The 21102-nt window shown below is 41.0% G+C and overlaps 1 protein-coding gene across 3 annotated transcripts in view; it reads left to right on the top strand.

Moving 5' to 3' along the window:
- The first annotated feature begins 244 nt into the window (after nucleotides 1–244).
- The window catches only part of ARHGAP5 (Rho GTPase activating protein 5), a 92762-nt gene continuing 71904 nt past the window's right edge, over nucleotides 245–21102 (top strand). For 2 of the 3 annotated variants that reach the window (XM_055130134.1, XM_055130132.1), the window contains exon 1: nucleotides 457–701. The gene's annotated coding sequence lies outside the window, so the exon portion shown is untranslated. Of the gene's footprint in view, nucleotides 311–456; nucleotides 702–21102 lie in introns of those variants that run through there. The other variant, XM_055130133.1, reaches the window with a different exon arrangement.

Raw genomic sequence — 21102 nt, 5'->3', positions numbered from 1 at the left:
GACGCGCGCGAGGACGCGGCCCCGCGCGCTCTCTCTCTCTCCCTCCCTCCGCCTCCCGCGCTCGCGCCTTCCCAGGCTCCCGGGAGACGAGGGCAGGGGCGGGGCCGAGCCGGGCGCGCGGCGCGGGAGGCGCCGCGAGGTGAGGGCGGCGGGGGCGGGTGACCCGGGGAGGGCGGCACGGGCACGCGCACGCGCTCGCGCTCGCGCGCGCCCCGTCGAGTTCGCGCCGCTGCTCCGCCCCCCGGCCGGGTGTGTGGCTGCGCGCGCGCGCGTGTGCGTTCCGGCGCTGCGCGCTGGGAGAGATGCTGAGGTAAAGTTCGGGAGAGAGGGAGAGAGAGAGAGATCCGTCAGCGCGAGGGAGCCCGAGTGGCCGCCATTACTGAGCCCGGCGCGGCGGCGGCGGGCGCTGGGGAAGGGGGGGGAGGGACGGGGCTGCCGCTGGTGGAGGGGAGGGCGGGAGGGAGGGCTCCCCGGCAGCCGGAGCCGGAGGGCTGAGGGTTTCGGGGCGTGTGTGTGCCGGAGAGGGCGGGGGGAGGTGGCTGAAGGGACGCGGCGCTCGGTGAGCGCGCCGGGAAGAGAGGCGAGCAGAGAGTGGAGGAGGAGGCGGCGGCGGCGGGAGCGCTCCCCAGGAATGTCGCTGCCGCCGCCACCGCCGGCGCCGCTGCCGTTGATGAGGAGACGGAGGAGACCGACGGTGTTAGGTAGGACCCTGCGACCCCGGCGCCTCCGGCCTGCCGGCTCGCCCCATCCCCGCCCGCCGCGCCGCGCCGGGGACCCTCTGGCCGCTGGGTCGCCGCCGCCGGTTGTAACCAGTTCAAGGGGCTGGGGCCCCGCGGCCGCCGAGGAGAGCTGGCGCCGCGCGCGGGGCTCGCAGGCCAGGCGAGCGGGGAGCGGCTGCGGGGCGGGGGGGGACGGCGAGGCGAGGCTGGGGGGCGGTCGGCGTGAAGGGCAGAGGGGCCGGGGGAGGAGGGGGCGCCTGCCCACAGGTGACGGGCCGGGGCGGCGGGGGCTGGCCGAGGAGGCCCCACGTCCCGGCCGCTCGGCTCGGAAGGACGGGGCCGCTGCCGACCGGGGGCTGCGGGTAACGAGTTCCACCTGGAACGGGGGAGCTGGGGGTCGGCGCGCATTCGTGGAAGCACGTTCTTGGGCGCAAAGTTAGTCGCCTTTCTGAGGGGGGGGGGCGGCGCTCGGCCCTTTCACTTTTGCCGTTATGGCCCGGGTTCCCCCGCCCCCCACCACTCCCCACTGCGCCCCGGGGGCTCGTCCCCAAGGTTCCCATCCGCTGGAGCTCGGGGGCGGCGGTGAGAAGTTGCGCTGCACCGCCCCGAGTTCGCCCGGGCGCCTGCGGGCCGGGTTGGGGCTTGGAGGCCGAGTTTTCGCTGGAATGATCTCTAGATGAGTGCTCGGGGTCCACTCGGTGCAAGTGTCGGGGTGGGGTGGGGGTGGGGAACCGCGCGTGAACGCGCGCAACACACACACACACACTCAACTCTCACACTCACACACTCACACTCCCCATTCCCCACGTTATTAAGAATGCTGGCGAAGTGGGGCCGACTGAAAGGTGAGATCGAGACAAGCAGTGAGATCGCCAAAAGTTGTAGGGAACACGCTTGCACTCCCGCCGCATCTCCCAAATCTGGTGTTTGCCCCCCTGCGTAGGAAATGGGAATTTAAGTGTTTTCAGTCTGTCCCAGAATAGGCGTCCAGATGGTGTGTGCGCGCGATTTTAAAGTTTAGCTTCCCAACGGCAATTCGCTTGTTCTTTTGTGGTAGGTAAGCACGATGTCATTTTTGAAAACGTTCAGGGGCAGTTTAGTGCAAGACATCGCAGTAATTTGCTCTCCTTTGCTTACATGCGTTGTCTTCTACAGGTGTTGGGGGTGGGGTTGTGGTTGGCTGGCTCCACTTCGATATTTAAAGCCAGTATTGAATTGAAACTGTATTAGGTAGGGTTGGCACTGTCCGGGTAATTCTCTAAGCCTCCATTTAAAGCGATTTTTAAAAATAAATTTAATCTATAAGGAACTATTCATAAAAATACTTGGCTAAATAAGGTGATATTAGTAAAATGCCTGGAAAGGTTTACTGTAAGTTCCGGTTTGACTGTAGTATAAAACTGTACTTTACTATTTTTACTCACACTGAACATATCGATAATGTACTGGACAACTTCCAGCTTTACACCTTGCTTCCATTTAAAATCACTTTCTCTTTTTTTTACCCAGTTAATTTATCTTTATATTTATTATATGTGTAGTAGAGCCGAGAAGAGAAAAGGTACATCACCAAGAAGTTGGGTAGGCCTCGGTACACTTTATGACTAAACATAGTGTTGTTAAGCTGGGTTTGTCTATGCATTTTACTTTCAAGAAATAATATCGATCCGATTGACTTAGAGCAGAAATCAGAAAGGTAACAAATGACTGGGGCCAGAGCCATAGTGCAGCAATTTGATCTCCAGCATCCCATATGACTCCCTGAGTATCTCTGGCTCCCCCTTCTCTCCTTGCACCCCCCCCAAAAAAAAAACCCCAAAAGACAAAAAACTGACAATGTATTGAGTGGTCATGTTGAGGCTACGTTTTAAAAACTAGGTCATTATGTTTTACTTTCCTATTTTTTGTAAATAGACTTTCAGAGAATGGAATAGACCCATGATGTAAGATGTGTCACTGTCTGATCTTAGTCTTTTGAGGCACTTTAATCATTGAAAAAAAATGTATTGCAAAACTGATCTCATAACTCAGTCACATGGTTTTTGCCCAAAGTTTTTTTGTTTGTTTTGGTGGGGTGATGGCCATGCCAGGTTGTATTAAGGGACTATTCCTGGCTCTGTGCTGGAATCTAACCCTGGCCTCCCACATGCTCAGCCTGGTTGTGAACCCAAATTTTTCAAACACTATTCCTTCCCCTAAGTTAGAAAAACTTAGTTTACAACTATTTTGGAGAAAATAAATTACTATGACCTTGAACTTTTTTTTTAAGGAAATTAAAATGTACAGATGTCAGGATTGAAGCTTTAATGTTTCCTCTTAAATACCAACTATCATAGCAATAGAAGAAGTTTAAATTTTCACAACTTTAGTCTCCATAGTAGCATTTAAAAAATTACTGGGGTTTAAGATCCTTCTTTGTTTTTTTAAGATTTGCACACCAAGAAAAAATAAAGATACAGATTCAAGAAGTGTTGCATAGTATCTGATATAGTAATATGTATGTTTCAAAAAGATGTTTGTAAAATACTACAGTGTTCCAAGTAAATTTGGTTTTTAAAAGAACAAAATGAGTGCTGAAGAGATAGTACAGGGTGTTAAGGGTTTTTTGGGGGGTGAGGGGAAGGGCATGCAACTGACCCAGGTTTGATCCCTGTCACTACATACAGCCCTCTGAGCACTACCATAAAGTGATCCTTGGGCACTGTTGGGTGTGGCCCAAAAACTTAGAATAAGAAAAAAGTGATAAAGTATTCTTTAATAAGAAACAAAGCTTTAAGTGATTGTTGGTCTTTCTGTCAAACTGGGAAAACCATATAGAAGTTAAAGTTAGTTCAGGCTTTTAAGTATTATACTGGTTTTCAAACTTTTTCTTGGCCATTGGTGGATTTCTCCTGGACGTCGTCAGACTTCCTCTGATAACTCACCCTCCAAAACTAGGGCAACTTGTGTTAATGTTATATGTGTTGTTCTTAATTATAAGAATTATTTGCCTTTTTAAAAAGCCTCAAGAATTGTACTAATTTAGATTACCTTAACTTAACATTTATTCCTTCTGGCCTTGGTACAAGAAATTAGAGGAGATATCTCAAACTTTAGTTGGAAAAGTGGTACCATTAAAGAAGTAAATAGTTAGAAATTCAAAGAGGTATATGATAAGAGAACATCTACTTCTGTAGGAACATCTTTAGAAATCCTTTCCAGAAGAAGGGGTATTTATATAACTGTACAGAAGCGTGATCTTCACTATATTTTGGATGTTAACTCTGTCATACCTTAGGTATGCAAGCATGTAAAATAAGCTTAATTATGTTTGATCGTGTCTGTGTTTTGCTATGCAGAATTGTTATTTACCAAAACATGCATAACTGTAATTTTAGAGTTAAATATGATTAATATGAATCACTTGGTTGGATTCTCAAACTTATGAAAAGTTAATGGTAAAAGTGAATTTTTCAAGTGTCATCTTAAGAGTTATGCTATTTTATTATCCCCAACTAATATTTTATTGAATATTTAGTCACTGAGTGATGCAAAGTAGTATTCTTCCCTTAAAAGAGCTTACAACTCATTTTAGGTGAGAGTTGAGTAATTTAGGATAGCTGAATGCAGTTCAAATCGAGTAGAAGAGACATATGTAAGGCAGTATAGGGTCATTGAGATAGCTCAAATAGTAAGAACTGCTTGAGGTTCTGGATTGGATTCTAAGTACCATTTGCCCCTGGACACCTCTGGGCATAGCACTGTGGCCACTGAGCTCTGCCGTGATGGTCTTTGTGAAAAATAAGTTAAATTTAAAAGAATGAAAAGTCACTGTAAACGATTTAATTTAGGGGACATATAACTTGAAAGTTGCTTAAGATTAGGCTAAATGAGAAAAAAAGTCATTTAGGTAATGACAGTGTGGAACAAAAGCACAGTGAAGTTCAGGATAAATTCGCAGGAGAGGAAATATAAAGAGGGAGTCACAGAGATAGCTTTAAGAGCTTTGCATAGGAAACTCAGGCTTCAGTCCTTGCACATCATGATCTACTAAGGCCAGCTCGAAATGAGTACCCTGAACAGCAAGCTGTGCAACCCGAAAGCCAAAAAGTGTGTTGTATACCTTCTGAACGAAACTAAAGGACTTGGGAAAAGTATTAATGCACAGGTAATAATGTGGTGAGGAAATTGCTGTATATTCTGGTTAATTGTATTTGACATTGTCAAACATTCGTGGAAAAATTTGTATCTTGACTTGATATGGTATGCTTTGTTCATTTTCATCTTGTTGATCATGTACTCTTTCTGGCTCAGATTTTTGTATTTCTATACTTGACCTTTTCTGAACTAAGACAGTACCATTATTTGTTATTGACTTTTGAGGGAATTAGTGAAAAATTAACGTTCTTATAGTCTGAGGAATTGAAAGATACAAATTTCTACTCTTTGTTAATTGTGTAATTCCTTAATGTTTCTCAGAAGGATATTAAATCAAATTGGTGGGGATATAGCTTCTTGATAAAGCACATGCCTTGTATGCATGCGGATTTAAGATTGATCTAAGGCATAACTAACTAGCAAACCCCTCCTTCAAGAAAAAATAAATCAGATAGTCTCAAATAGTTTGTCTTTGGAGATAGGTCTTCACCTGAAACTTATGTGAAACCCTTATCTGTTGCTGAAATGTTAGTTTCTCATCATGAAACATTGACTCATTTCTTTACTTTTTATGTGAAACAGCCAATCACCAAGCTGTCTTTGTCTTGGTGTATTCTTTCTGTTCTGTAATAGCTCGTGTGCTTTTAAAATTCCTCTTGTGTTTGTTCATCTCCTGGACTTTTTGCCCTCTCAAATCCAGTTTTGTGTTCCACTTCCAACTTGGCTTTTTAAAAAACTTATTAAAAGTCTAACTTCTGTTTGCCTTAAAAGATCTAGTAATAGCTTCGGAAATAAATAATTCTTTACTTTTCAACATGACAACTATACTCAAGCACTTTAATCACACCCTTCAATGACTTTTTAAAAATTCAAGTCCAATTAGTTTTTTCAAGTTCTCTCAAATGAAATTTTAAATTTCTTGTATGGCTCTGTAGATTATAGCCTCTGAGCCAAATATGGCCCCATTGCCTGCTTATGTATAATGCCTTTTTAAATTTAGAAATAGGTGATAAAACCAAAGTTTTGTGATGCTAAAAATTAAATGAAATTCATATTTCAGTGATCATAAGCATAAACTCATTAGGTATCTGTGTTTTCCTTTTGCTATGGTGGCAGAATTGAATAGTTATAGTGGATACTCTGTGGAACACAGAGTCTGAAATGTTAGTCTGGGCTTTTATGTGAAAATTTCTAAGCATTGGAACCAGAGAGATAGTACAGTGGGCACTGCCAGTTTTGCTCCCTGGCACCCCATAAGGCCCCTTGAGCATTACCAGGAATGCTGAGCACCTCTGATGTGACCAAAAAGAGAAAAAAAATTTTTTCCCTAAGCCATGGTAGATTTCAACTTTGCAACATTCTTTCATGTATTTAAATCTGTATAGCATCAGTTCATAGGATATTCCTGGTGTGAGGAATGCCTGGCCCACAGGGAAATTGTGTTTAACAAAACCTTGTTATCCATGATGGAACAGACACAGATGCTTTTCCTCAGCTACTGGGTCCCCATCTACCTGTATTGTGTCACCCACAAATAAGTATCCAATTGATATGTTGCAGAAAAAATGTCCCCACCTAATGGTAGCACTTTGCCTTTATATCCAGGCTTTTTAAAAATAGTGGACTAGTGCTTTTCTACACCATCCCCTCATTTACGGTGATGCTAGTGATAAAACCCAGGGCCTCACATGTTGAGGCATATATGTACTCTTAACACTGATTAACATATATTCCAGTATTTACATTGTCTTTTTTGTTCCTTTGTTTTGTTTTTTTGGGGGAAGGGGGCATACCCCACGATGGTCAGACCTTACTCCCTTCTCTATGCTCAGGAATCACTCCTGGCAGATTTAGGGGACCATGTAGGATGCCAGGGATTGAGGGGATTGAACTCCGGTTGGCCAAGTGGAAGGGAAGTGTTCTATCTACTGTACTATAGCTCCAGCAAATGTTTGGTGGTTCTGGGACCCTTGTAGTACAGGCTGCATGTGCTCTATATTCCTAATCTTTTTTTTTTTTTTTTTTTTTTGCTTTATGGGTCACACTCGGCGATGCACAGGGGTTACTCTTGGCTTTGCACTCAAGAATTTCTCCTGGCAGTGCTTAGGGGACCTTATGGACTGCTAGGGATCGAGCCCAGGTCGACAGCGTGCAAGGCAAACACCCTACCCGCTGTAATATCCTCCAGCCCCCCTCCTTTTTTGTCTGTACACTTTTCCATAGTTCTTGTTTAACTATCATTAACTATTATCAATTCCATCATTAAGAAAATTGTTCTACTTTACCATAGTTGTATGATGAAATACTTGTATAATGAAAGTGACAAGAAAGAACCCAGACTCTAGAAAGGAGCTGAGAATGTCATAGCACTAGCTTATTGGATATAACCTTTGCACACTCAAAGCCTGGGACATAAAGCTTAAGCAGATAGCAAATAAGCACAGTAAATACTTCGAGTTTGTTGACATAGGTTGATATAAATATGAGGTGACCTTTGGTTCTTATGTTTCAGCCATAGAATAAGGAAATGGACTGAGAAAGAATTTAGAATAACTTTCACATAAAGACCTCTCAAGAGACAACATGCTGCTAGAGGAAAATGCATTAATTAATTGGCTAAATAATTCATTTGGGTTTATACTTTATAGGGAATTTATTTTCCTGAGCAACAATTGCTTGAAATAGGAAAAGATAAAATTGGGTAAAACAGAATTACCTCGCTGAGTAAGACTCAGTGAAATTGTAGAGTATTATCTGCTTGGATTCTTGCACTTTTATTGACACTTTAGGTTTAGAGTTAGTCTCATAGTGTTAATGAGCAGACAAATGGTTTTGAACTTTTTTCTTTTGGAATATTCTGTCTTAATAGATTTTATGGGCCTAATAGTATATATATATATTTTTGTAACTTGTCACTAAAGTGGCAATTTCAAGATTTCCTAATGGCGTAGGATTGGAGATGGGAGATTGATTTGTATAGTCATCAGTTATTTTGAGGTCCCTCTCACCCATGTCAAGTCCTGTTTGGGTGTAGAGAATATGGTAAAAAACCAAGAAAGCCCCCCTCCCCCAAAAAAACCAATCTCCATACTTACAGTTTAGTCCTGTATCCCTCTAGTATATGATTCCAGAACATTTAGGATTCCAGAGTATTTAGTCATATATAAATGGTTGGAATTTTATATAGATATTTATCTAGTCACTTGATTATAGTCTTGTCTGAAGAGTAATTTATAGAAATGATGACTTTTCATATTTCTTTTAATCTTAAATTTGTGCGCTTATGTGTTAGAAATTTTGATTCAAGGATTCATGAGTTAACTATTACATGAGAGCTTCTGTTCTAGGCTCTTGGAATAAAAATTTGTGCCTTTCTCGTTCTTTATTAAGCCTTAAGAGGGATGGGGAAAAGGATAGAGTTAATGACAAATGGCTAAATAATTGCAAAGTAAGAACATGAGGAATTAGTAAAGGAGCACAGTTTTAGAAATATTAGGGAAAATTTAAATGTAAAAACAGGTACATGCCTAGCATATTGAGAAACAAGTCATTGCTCAGTGCATCTAGAGTATGAGCATGAGAATAGAATGAAAGTAGGCCATAAGTTTAGTGCTGGAGAAGGCAGATCCTCTGGTATTTAGAAGGACTTGACTTTGGAGCTAAAACAATAGTGCAGTGGGTAGGGCACTTGACTTGCATATGGCTGATCCAGGTTCAATCCCCAGCACCCCATATGGTCCCTCTGCAGTATGCAGAGCCAGGAGTAAGGCTTGACCACTGCTGGGTGTGGCCTGAAAGCCACAAAATTAAAAAAAATAAAAACTTGACTTTTACTTTCCTAAATCATTGGGGTTTTGAGCAGAAAGAAGAGCGGAAAGGTCTGACTTAAGTTTCCAAAGGAGTGCTCTCTAGTCTAATGTGAATAGACGGGGAAGGTGAGCAAGAGTCACAAGTGAAATCAGAAAAATTAGTTTAGAAGACATTGGAATATTTTAGGGCTGGAAATGTGATGGTGGATGGGATCAGTTACAGTAGAAGTAGTAAACAGTGATAAATTTCGATATATAAGATATGGCGATAGGAATTTCCTGGTACAGTATTGTGTGGAGCTGAGGATCAAATCTGGGCCTTCAGATATGTATGCAAGTACTTTATTGCTAGGCTATATTTCAGCCTTATAAATATTTTTAATGATAATTTTTATTAGTGAATGCAATTGTTTTGTGACAAGTTGCAAAAAAATTAAAATCTAACTCCATTAAAAGCAGATTATATTAAAATCTTTGAAGCAAAATAAATCATACCACATTATCAAAAACAGCACTGATGTTTAAGAAAGTGAAAGTTGAGAGGCCAGAGAGAGAGAACTGTGGGCAGGTTGCTTTCCTTGTATGTTCTCGACCAAGGTTCAATCCCTTTCACCCTATGTGTTCCCCCCAAGTATTGCCAGGAATGATCCTTGAGCTGAGAGCCAGGCTTATATAAGACCAGAGAAGCGCTGAGTGTGGCCTATAGACCAAAAAAGAATATTGTGAATCACAAAGTAGTTTAATCTTAAATCTTTGGAGTAGTTATTACTACTTTTGGTTTATTCATGGAAGAAACAAAGTGTGATACTGAATGCTAAGAGAAAAGAACAAGTATATAAGAGTAATGTTGAGGCCTGAGTGATAGCACAGTGGGTAGGGCGTTTGCCTTGCACGAGGCCAACCTGGTTTTGATTCCCAGCATCCCATATGGTCCCCTGAGCACCGCCAGGGGTGATTCCTGAGTGCAGAGCCAGGAGTAACCTTTGCATCGCCAGGTGTGACCCAAAAAGAAAAAAAAAAGAGTGATGTTAAACATAAAGAGCTGTGTGCAATAGCAAACATTGCTGTTAGACATTTTTAAATGAAAATTTCAGATTAACACCTGTGACATATTGGCAATTAGTTGATCATTGTCAGTACAGAAAGCAAGGTATTTAGTTCTAAGTACAGTAGAATAAGTACCGTGGTTAATTGAATGAAGTTTTGACCTACATGTTGAAGACCAGTTTTGTGTATGTAAGCTATCCAGATAGCTGCATTTCTCTTCAGATACATCAATGTATTATAGCCAGATTCATGAGATCTTCTCTGAGGTGGCAGTATCATATTCACATTAAAGAAACGACAAAATCTTTTGCAGGCAGAGTGAAGACATTTTTCTTTAAGCATAGGTTTGACTTTTAAAAATCTAAATATTTTCCTTAAACAGAAGTTTCTGATTTAAATAAACCAGTAAATCAGAAAAAGAAGGTACTATTTGATGGGAAATAGGATAGAGCAACTATTTGCCTAACATCCTTTTTTCTCATGTTGGAAAAAAAATTAATTTCCCCATGGAATCTAAAATGTGATGTGACCTGTGTGAGGACATAGGACCTAGAGCTGACTTCAAATTTCCAGAACTTGTATTATTAGAAAGAAGGATGGGATGTTCTTTATCTTTGTGTTTTATTAGCAGAAGGATGGGATATTTTTTTCCTTTGTGTCTCATTCGCAGTTTACTGTGAATTTATTGTGCAAGCCATAAATGTCACGCAAAGCTACTTTACTATTTTTTTTGGGGGGAGGGCCCTCTCACCTACAGGACAGGTATCCAAGAAGTGCTAGGGATTGAATCTGTGGCTCCCACATGCAAAGCTTGCACTTCAACCCTTTGAGCCATTTCCCTAGCCCAAAGCTACCTTATTTACCTTAATCATTATTCAGATTGCCACTATCAAATTAAGATGTGTTGAAGCCTCAGTATTACATATGAACTCAATTCTCTATTTTATAAAAGGCCTGCCAGTTTTCAGTGACTAGTTACAGGGTGATGACTTATGCCTTCTCATCTTAATTCCCTGTCTTGGAAATATTTAATGCATTTTGTGATGGTGTTTTCATTTCTGCTTATGCCTTTTTATTGTAAATTATTTACAGTGTAGCCCAGAATTTCTTAAGTTTATAGCACAAGAGAGTAGAACCCTTATATATATTTGATCATAGATATGGTCATGAGAAATACCAATAAAATGTACTTACCATTCAGTTTGTAGTGGGAAATTTTCAACAATACTCAGATTCATACAGTCTCTTTTTGTTATTTTTTAATTTTTTGCTTTTGGACCAAACCTGGCTGAGCACAGGGTTTACATTTGGATCTGCGCTCAGGAATCACCTCTGGCAAGGATTAGAGTACCTTATGGAGTGTCAGGGATTGAACTCCTGTTGGCTGTTTATATGGCAAACTCCCTATCCACTTTACTACTTGCTACCCACTGTAGTATCTTTCCAGTCCTGTTTTTTTATTTATTTATTGTGTTTATTTTTGCTTTTTGGGTCACACCCGGCAATGCACAGGGGTTACTTCTGGCTCTGCACTCAGGAATTACCCCTGGCGGTGATCAGGGGACCATATGGGATACTGGGAATCTAACCCGGGTTGGCCTCGTGCAAGGCAAACACCCTACCTGCTGTGCTATCGCTCCAGCCCCCAGTCCTGTTTTTATTACTTATTTTAAAAATTTATTATGTCTAAAACTAGAAGATAGGAAACATTCTTTCACATTTGGGGGGTTGCTCTTTGGTTTTCAAGACAGATGTTTAATAAAGAGTTTTTTCAAGAAGTATACATGGTTCTAGTGTTTGTCCTTTAACATAAAATTCCCCAAAGCAATCAGTTTTTCCATTAATGTATTTTAAAATATATTTTAGGTAGTTTATTTTTTTATATAAGAAAGGTTAACCTTGAGTTCTGTGGTGTTTTCATTTTTTCATTAATTATAGGGATCATTGTCATATTTTTATAAACCATTTTTTATTTCTATGTCTGACTTTGTTATCCATAATTCACATTTATTTTCAGTAAATATTCAAGAGTAACTAGTCTACTTGTTCTTTTGTGCAGTTTAAGAATATTAAGTTTGGGGATGTAAATATTCAGATTATAATCAGATTATGATTTTTGGAAACTTTTTCCTCCTAAAGAGTTAATAGGATTGGATATGATTACCCTAATCTCTTTTTACTGGTGCCATATTAACTATTTGTAAGTCTCAAGTCTAATCACATAATTTTCATTAATCTTCAGCTTTCTTGGTCCCAAAAATCAAACTGAAAAACAGAACAGAACCACTACTGACTCCCCAAAGAGAATGAGTGTGCTTCCCAGATGGCTTACGTGAAGTGGGAATGGTAGAGGCAGCCTCCCCTCTACCCACCTTGGTTACCCAGGGAAGTGATGCAGAGTGAACTTTGTATCTCACCAGCCTCGAGAGGCAGTCTTCAAACTGCACCTGTTTTACTTGTTCTGTTTGCTTGGAAAATGATCTGTGCCTACAGATTTTCCAGGTAGCAGTGGAACCTAGGCTGGAGCAAGGGATTGACAGCTCTTTGCAGGAAAGGAAGTGTGCCCAAGAAGAGATCTCAGAGAATATATTCAGTTGTTTGACTGTGATTAGACAAGATACTGCCGTATTTTGTCAGACCACTGGTAGGCTTGGTTTTCCGAGTGTACAGCCAGCACAGACACCCTGTCGAAGCCCCTCTTAGCCCCAATGACCTGAGGAAGAAACATACAGTGCGGGTTCCCTGTTAAAAGCCCTAACCCTGTGAATGACCCATGGGAGGGAACTTTCTGGTAAGCTGTGAGACTGGAACACTTTGCAACCAACAGTGAGCAGCCCAGAGTGGACAGGTGAACCCTGAACTTGCTAATGCTGATCTCCTACCACAGGTCAGTCCAGTGATTTTCTAAGCAGGTGGCTATTAACACGGCTTTTAGTTAATTTCTCTCTCTAGATCTCATAAGATCCACATCTTGGCCTCTTAGACTGACCTTCACCATGGCAGCCTAACTACACAATCCACATTAGACCAATGGTCTGTTTGTTAGTCCCTACTTCAACATTTCCTCAAAACCCACAAAAGTAATGGTGAGTGCAAGAAACAATAGAACCTTAATAAAAGAGTAGCAGTAAGTTCAGACCAAAGAGTGCCTTCCCTGAATCATTGCAAGAGGCCCACATAGTTACACAGGAACACTAAATTGGAAGGGAATATCTTTGAGCACAACCTACCAAGTTCCCCCAGAGTCCTCCTTTGCAGTGGGTGGGGTTAATACCGATAGTGTATTTGAAAGAATCACCTCCAGATTACCACAGGAACATGTGGAGACAGCACAGAACCCACCATGGGAAGTGAGCAAATTAGAAGCCCTGAAACCTCAACAAGGAATATCCACCTGTATAATCTCTCTGAGAGGAAATGGTGAGGATGTTTAATGAACTCAAATAGTGGAATGGACACACAGTAAAATGCAGGAGGATATGAGAACAGAAATAAGAAAACTACAGTCAGTAATATCAGAATTGAAAAACTTGGTAGGTGAAATTAAAAGCTCAATGAAAGGCCTTAGTAGAGTAACAGCAGCTGAAGACAGAATCATTGAGTGCGGATGAAATGCGGAAAACCTCAAGCAACAACAGAAGATGAAAAAAGACCTCATGAATGACAGATCTTTGGAATAAAGTTAACAGGAACAATATAAGAATCATAAGAGGGACAGGAAGGCAACCCCAGTGAGGAAGTAATAGTTAAAGACGACATTGCTGAAAAGTTCCCAGAGCTAGAGAATGCAGGTGTGCAGATCCAGGAATTCTGAAGGTACCAGTAAAGGAGACCCAAGATTTCAAGACATATCCTAAAGAGAATGATGAAAACTATACATAGAGATAACAGTACCGAAAACAGCAAGATCAGAGGAACTTATAAACAAACGTCCCTAAGATTTACACTGTCATCACTTTCATCCCGTTGCTCATTGTTTTGCTCCAGCAGGCACCGGTAACGTCTCCATTGGGAGACAGACTTGTTACTGTTTTTGGCATATCGAATACGCCATGGGTAGCTTGCTGGGCTCTCCGAGAGGGGCGGAGGAATCAAACCCAGGTCAGCTTCATGCAAGGCAAATGCCCTACCCACTGCACTATCGCTCCAGCCCCAAGATTTACACTAGACCTATGAAAACAAGACCCTCCAGGCCTGAGGTCATTGGTGGGATATGGTTTAAAAGAAAAAAAAACTCACTGAAATAAAGATCTCACCAAAAAAAAAACTACTCAGCAACTCAGCAGATTCTCATTCAAATTTGAAGGAATGATGCACAATTTCATGGATAGGCAGCAGCTCAGGAACTTAATAGACTCAAAACCAATTTTGAAAGAACTAAACTTCTTTAATGCAAGACAAACCCCACAAATGCACCAAACTTCTACAGAAAGATGGCACAAAACTCCATCTCAATGTCAATGATCTAAACTTACCAGGAGACTTTGGCAAAATGGATTAGGAAATTGAATCCAATGTTCTGTTGCCTGTGGGAAATATATTTGAATAGTTAAGAGCAAGCACGGACTCAAATCCAAAGATTGGAAAACAATTCTTCAAGTAAACAACTCCTTTAAAAAGGCTGGGGTGGCCATACTTAGTATCAGATGACATAGCTTTAAGAGTGAAAATGTTTTAAGCGACCACCATGAAGGTCATTTCTTGGTAATAAAAGGATATGTACATCAAGAAGAAATCACACTCCTAAACATATGTGCACCCAGTGAGGGATCAACAAATAATTTATGACAACTTTTAATTGATTTCAAGGAGGACATGATAGCAACACAGTGGTAGTTGGATACACCACTCTCACCTCTTGACAGAGAAAACTCGGCAAGGAAATACTGTTTTTAAAGGAAGAAATGGAAGAGAGCAGATTAGTAGATATTTACAGTACTTTTCATTTCCCCAAAACCAGAACACATGTTCTCCAGTGCACATGGGTCATTCTCCAAGATAGACCACATGCTGGGACACAAACAGTCCTCCACAAAAAAAGAGAGTCAAACACCTAGAAATTAAACCTCACTACTGAACCACCAACGGGTTAGAGAGGAAGTCAAAGGATTCCTGGAAACAAGAATGAGAAGATCAACTACCAGAGTTTGTGGGACAGAGCAAAATCAGTATTAAGAGGAAAATTTTATGTTCTGCAAGCCTTCATCAGGAAGGAAGAAAGGGCCCACATAAATAACTTGACTTCCCAGCTTAAGATCTTGGAAAATGACTAGCTAAAGGAACCCAAAACAGGCAGGAGGAAGGAAATGATATAACTTGGAGCAGAAATTAATGAACTGGAATCCCCAAAAGCAATCCAAAAGATCAATGAAAGCAAGAGTTGTTTTTTGGAAAAAATAAATGAGATCAATAAAGCACTAGTAAGACTCTACAAATAAGGAGAGATTAAAACCTAATAACCTAATCAGAAGTGAAAGGGTGGATGTCACAACAGAAACCACAAAAATTCAAAAGATCATCAGAAATTACTTTGAGCTTTTCCAGGAAATTGAAGAAACTGAAACACTTCAGTTTATATGCTGCAAATATCACTCTGATATCAAAAGCAGAGACACCACAGGGGCGGGGGGGGGTGGGCGGGAGGAGAAAGAGTGGGAAAGAGAATTACAAACTGATATCCTTGATGAATACAGACGCAGAGATTATTGGCAAAGTAAAAGCAAATATAATCCAACAATTAATCAAAAAGATCATATATCATGACCAAGTAGGACTCAAGGATGGATTAATATATGCAAGTCAATCAACACAATACACCATATTAATAAAAGAAAAATATATAAACCATATGATATCAGTAGTTGGAGAGAAAACTTTTGACAAGATCCAGCACCCATTCATAATTAAAACTAAAATGGGAGCTGACCAGACTTTCATGGAGTCAGGGATGGACTTCCTTCCCCCATCTCCCTGTACTTCCAGAAGCTGTGGCAGTCATGCCCACAGACCACCACTGGCCCCATGTAAGCTCTTTCACCAGCCATGATCCAGACTGTAGAAGTCATCCAAGCTCAATTAAGAAAATATCAACATAGAAGACTTAAACTGTATCAACATCTTAGTATTCTCTTAAACAAGAATTTTTAGCTCCATGATGAGATACATAGTCTTCACTAACTTTCTTCTGTGGAAACATTTTTTGACCATTCTTTTAACAAATTGTAGCAATATAAAACAAATTGAGGGCCTGCTATAGGGACAGGCATAAGGGTGGTTGGAAAAATTAGTGATAATGCTGGTGGAAGGGTGCAATGGTGGTACAGATTTGTGTTCGTATATTGAATGTCTGTAACAAATGAACAACTTTGCAAACCACCGTGTTTATATGAGATGTAAGGTGAAAATAGAATTTATAAAATAAGCTGAAAATATATGGGAGTTGAAAAAACTCATCAATGTAGTCAAAGCTCTTTACCACAAGCCCTCACTTATTCTCAGTGAAGAAAAACTAAAAGCCTTTACTTAATGTTAGATATGAGACAAGGTTGCCCACTCTCACTTCTTTTCGGTATAGTACTGGAAGTATTTCTCATAGCAGGCAAGAAAAAAAGATCAGTCAAGATATCAGAGAGGAAAGGAAGAACTCAGGCTCTCTCTATATGCAAATGGCATGATACTATGTTTAGAAAATCCTAAAATACAAATAGCTCCTAGAAACAATAGATTTATATAGTAAAGTGTCAGCCTACAAAATCAACATGGAAAATTCCATTGTTTTCTTATATATAAATGTTAGAAGAAAGATATATTTTTTTAAAAATAGCACATTCACAATTGTGCCTCATAACTAAAGAGGTGAGAGACGAATACAAAGAAAATTACAAAACACTGAAGGAAATGGAAACACATACCCTACTCATGGATTAGGAGGATTAACATCAAAATAGCATTACTTCCCAAAGTAGTGTACAGATTCAATGCAGTCCCCTGAAGAGCTAAAGAAATCCTTGGAAAAAAGATGGGAGGCATCTCTTTACACAACTTGAAATTGCTACAAAAAGATAGTAATTAAAGCAGCATGTTATTTGGATAAAGACAGACCCTCACATCAGTAGAATAGAGTTGAATATCCCAACACAGGCCCTCAAATATATGAGCATTTACTCTTTCACAGAAGCACAAGAAATATGAAGTGGAGCAAGGAAAGCCTTTACAACAAATGGTGCTGGGAAAACTGGGCAACTGCATGCAAAAAACTGAACTTGGACCTCTAACACTACACAAGAGTCAAATTAAAATGACTTAAAGCCTGAATCCATAAGATACATAAACACAGGAGTTTACATGACATTGAAGTAAAGTCATATTCAAGGATATAGTACCATTGACCCAAGCAGTGGGAGCAAAGACAAATGGGACTACATTAAACCAAGAAGTTTCTTCACGTCAAATGAAATGATATCCAGGTTTCAAAGACAGCTGTGGACTGGGAAAAATTATTTACCCAACACTTATATGATAGGGAATTAATATCAGATATATATAAGACAGAAAAAACTGTACAAGGAAAAAATAATTCAGCCCCATCAAAAAGTGAGGAGAAGAAATGAACAGGAACTTCCTCAGGAAATACAGATGGCCAAAAAGCATGTGAAAAAGTATTCCATATCATCAGGGAGATGCAAATCAAAACAATGAGGTATCTTCTTATATCAGAGAGACTGGTACTCATTAAAAATAACAACCAGTGTGGGCATGACTGTGGGGAGGTGGAAAAGGGAACCTCATTCACTGCTAGTGGGATTGATGATTGTTCCATCCTTTTTGGAAAACAATAATGGTGTTCCTCAAAAAACTGGAAGTTGAGCTTCCATATGACCCAACAATACCAAATTCGGGAATATACCCTTGGGTCCCCTAAACACAGTGAAGAAAAGCCATCTGCATTTCTGTTTTCATTGTAGTGCTAATCACAATAGCCAGAATTTGGAAACCAAGTGCCCAAGAGCAGGTGGCTAGACAAAGAAACTATTCCATTATCTACACAGTGGAATACTATGCAGTGGAATAAAATGGTAATGAAATTCACTTATTCATGGGTGGACATGGAGCGTATTAGTTGAGTGAAAATGAACCTGGGAGAGGGACAGACAGAGAATGTATCACTTCACTTGTATCAGTTGTCATCCTGTTGATCTTCGATTTGCTCGAACGGGCGCCAGTAATGTCTCCATTTGTCCCTGTCACGTGCTAGGGTAGCCCAATGGTATCTGCTCACTCCAGGAACAGGAAGAGCCTCAAATCGTTCATTCAGGGTTTTGACAAAGAAGTCTGACCATCTCGTTGGTGGGTGGCCACGCAGTCTTTTGACATCCCGTGGAATCCTTTCGGTAACAGCTCTAGTCCAGTGGCCGTCTGTGAATTGCACTATGTGTCCGGTCCATCTGATTTTTGAAGCCTAAGCAAACGAGACAGCGTCCCTGATTCTTAATCGTCAACGGAGATCGGAACTCCGGATTCCTTCTCTCACTTGAGTGAAATGTGATACTCCAAGCATAGCTCTTTCCATTCCTCTTTGGGATGCCCGAATAGCGTTCTCATCCTGTTTGCGTAGGGCCCAAGTCTCTGAGGCATATGTTAGTGCAGGAAGAACGGTGGTGTCGAAAAGATGTACCTGGTGCCAGAGGTTCTTTGTCCTCTTCCACCCATTCCATTTGTCGCATGACGTTCTGGAGGGTTGCACTGAATAGTTTCGGTGAACCCTGCCTAACCCCCCTCTTTACGTCAGTGATCACTTGTAGAATGGTGAGATCCTGGTGGTGAATCCGTTAATACAGCTCAAGGAGGATCTTGATCTTGATGAGTTTGAATGCCCTGCTTGGCTCGGGCTTTGATGACCGCTTTAGTCTCAACAGAATCAAAGGCCTTCTTTAAATCGATGAACGTTAGAGTGGCATCTTGAACTCTTGCGAAACTTTAGTGAGCTTGGTCACCATGTGGATATGGTTGATCGTGCTGAATCCTTTTTAGACTCATCTTGCTCGCATGGTTGTCCTGGTGCCTGCTCGAGCAAATCAATGAACAATAGGATGACAGTGCTACAGTGCTACTAGTAAAAAATTTAGATTACAGAAGCAATTAGACAAAGTCGTTAATAAAGCAAATATGCTGCATACTAGATATTTGCTTGCAATTGAAGTAATTTGAAAAGTCCAGGAATTTGGTAATGTGGTTGCTCTTTAGTCCCACCTTCCCCCACCCCCATGTGCTTTATATTCTTTATGTTGCCTGGATTGAAGATGTTTCTCATGTATATTGATGTACATGACTGGATATTTGTCTTGCTAAATTTCAGCGTGGTTGAAATAATGTATTTTTGGAAGACTGAAATGAAACTTTTGTGGGGAGGTGTTTGGGCCATATATAGCAGTGCTGGGGTCTGCTGCCTCTGTGCAAAGGGGTTGTTCCTGGTAACACATGGATAATAATGTAATTCCAGGACTCGAATCCAGGCCTCCCATATACAAAGCATCCCATTGACTAAAGAAAACCTTCATAGGTGATGATTTATTATTTCTGCATAACTACCCGAGATGAGATTCTTAAAAGTTATACAGTAATGTTGATATACCAAATAGCTCTAAAAGGCCATCTTAAATATATAATCTTTTTTACCTTAGTTCTGGGCTGGAGCGATAGCACAGCAGTTGGGCGTTCGCTTTTCACGCAGCCGACCCAAGTTCGATTCCTCTGCCCCTCTCGGAGAGCCCGGCAAGCTACCGAGAGTAGCTTGAGAGTATCAAGCCCGCCCAGCAGAGCCTGGCAAGCTACCCGTGCGTGTTGGATATGCCAAAAACAGTAACAATAAGTCTCTCAATGAGAGACTTCACTGGTGCCCGCTCGAACAAATCGATGAGCAATGGGATGACAGTGACAGTGACTTTAGTTCTGCTCAAAATGTGGTCCATGAGCATTTTGTACTATCTCTGAGGGGAAATAAATGCAGAAATCAAAGACATTTAGAAACAATTTGACAGAAATTCTATGCTTCAAATCTAGTTAGAAATTCATGCTAGGATTAAAATAAAAAATTCCATTTACTGTATTTTCTAGAATTGGACTTGAAGATAAGACAAAAATTGGTTCGTCTGAGGCTGTGGATAATGGCTCAAGTATTAGAGCACGTGCCTACCATTCTGTTCAGGCATTACATGCCCTGCTTCCAGCACTACTTGGTTTGTAGCCCTGGTGGTCTCTGAGCTTCACTGGGAATGACCCTTAGGGGCCATCTCCTCACCTCCACTACTTGTGGTATCTATTCTTTTGTTTTTAAAATAAAGGGATCCCTTACTTTAGCAAAGAAAACATTGATATATTTAAATGCTGACTTTGTTTTCCTTAACTGTCCATTTCTATTTCCTGGCTAACTACTTGGGTTCTTCATTGCTTTAATTATAAAATTTGACAGATTTCACAGGAATATATTGATACTTGTTTTGTGGGGGACAACTTTTTGGGGGGTCACACTTGGCGATGCTAAGGGGTGACTCCTGGCTCTGCACTCAGGAATGAGTCCTGGTGGTGCTCAGGGGACTATATGAGATGCTGGAGGTTGAACCCAGGTTGGCTACATGCAAGGTAAACGCTGTCTCCACTGTGCTAATGCTCCAGTCCATATGTTGATATTTCTTGGTAGAAAAAAGAAACTTAAATTCTAAAATCTTAAGGGAGGTCAAAGAGATATTTACAGGAGTGTTTGCATTGCACACAGTTGACCCAGGTTTGCCCCCAACACTATGTACACTCCACTGAGCAGTGCCAAGAATGATTCCTGAGCAAAGAGCTGAGAATAAGCTCTGAACATCTCTAGGTATGACCCCAATCATTACTATCCCTCTCAAAAAAAAACAAACCAACCTAAAATTTGTATGAAATACTGTTTAGGGAACAAGTCTTGAGGAGTGGTGTAATTTGAAATTCTGATTTAGGGAGCAAGTTTTAAGGAATGGCACAATTGAAATGTTTGTAAATTTTCAGGGAGTTGTTTACTGCATCTAGTATGTTTCACAGAAGGTAGGAAAATTAAGGAGAAAAGATTAGTTCTTTCTTCAAGCACTTCATGTGAAATAAAGACAGTTGCATGTTTAATTAGGAAGTATGTATTTTAAAGTTTGAGAAATCACATTAAACTTATTTTGTTTGGGGCCATATTTTGCAGTGTTTAGGAATTTACTCTTGGTTCCGTGCTCAGGGATAATACTCGCTGGTACTCAAGGGATTACATGTGATACCTGGTATTGAAAGGCACTTTCATAATTACTTTACCTATTATACCCTCTCTCCAGCCCTGAGAAATGGCATTAAATTTTATTTTGCTTTTCATTGCCATA

This window comes from Sorex araneus, chromosome 3 (assembly GCF_027595985.1).
Source record: "Sorex araneus isolate mSorAra2 chromosome 3, mSorAra2.pri, whole genome shotgun sequence".
Classification (NCBI taxonomy): domain Eukaryota; kingdom Metazoa; phylum Chordata; class Mammalia; order Eulipotyphla; family Soricidae; genus Sorex; species Sorex araneus.
Note: the sequence above shows the minus strand (reverse complement) of the source record. Positions and strands in the feature narration are given on the sequence as shown.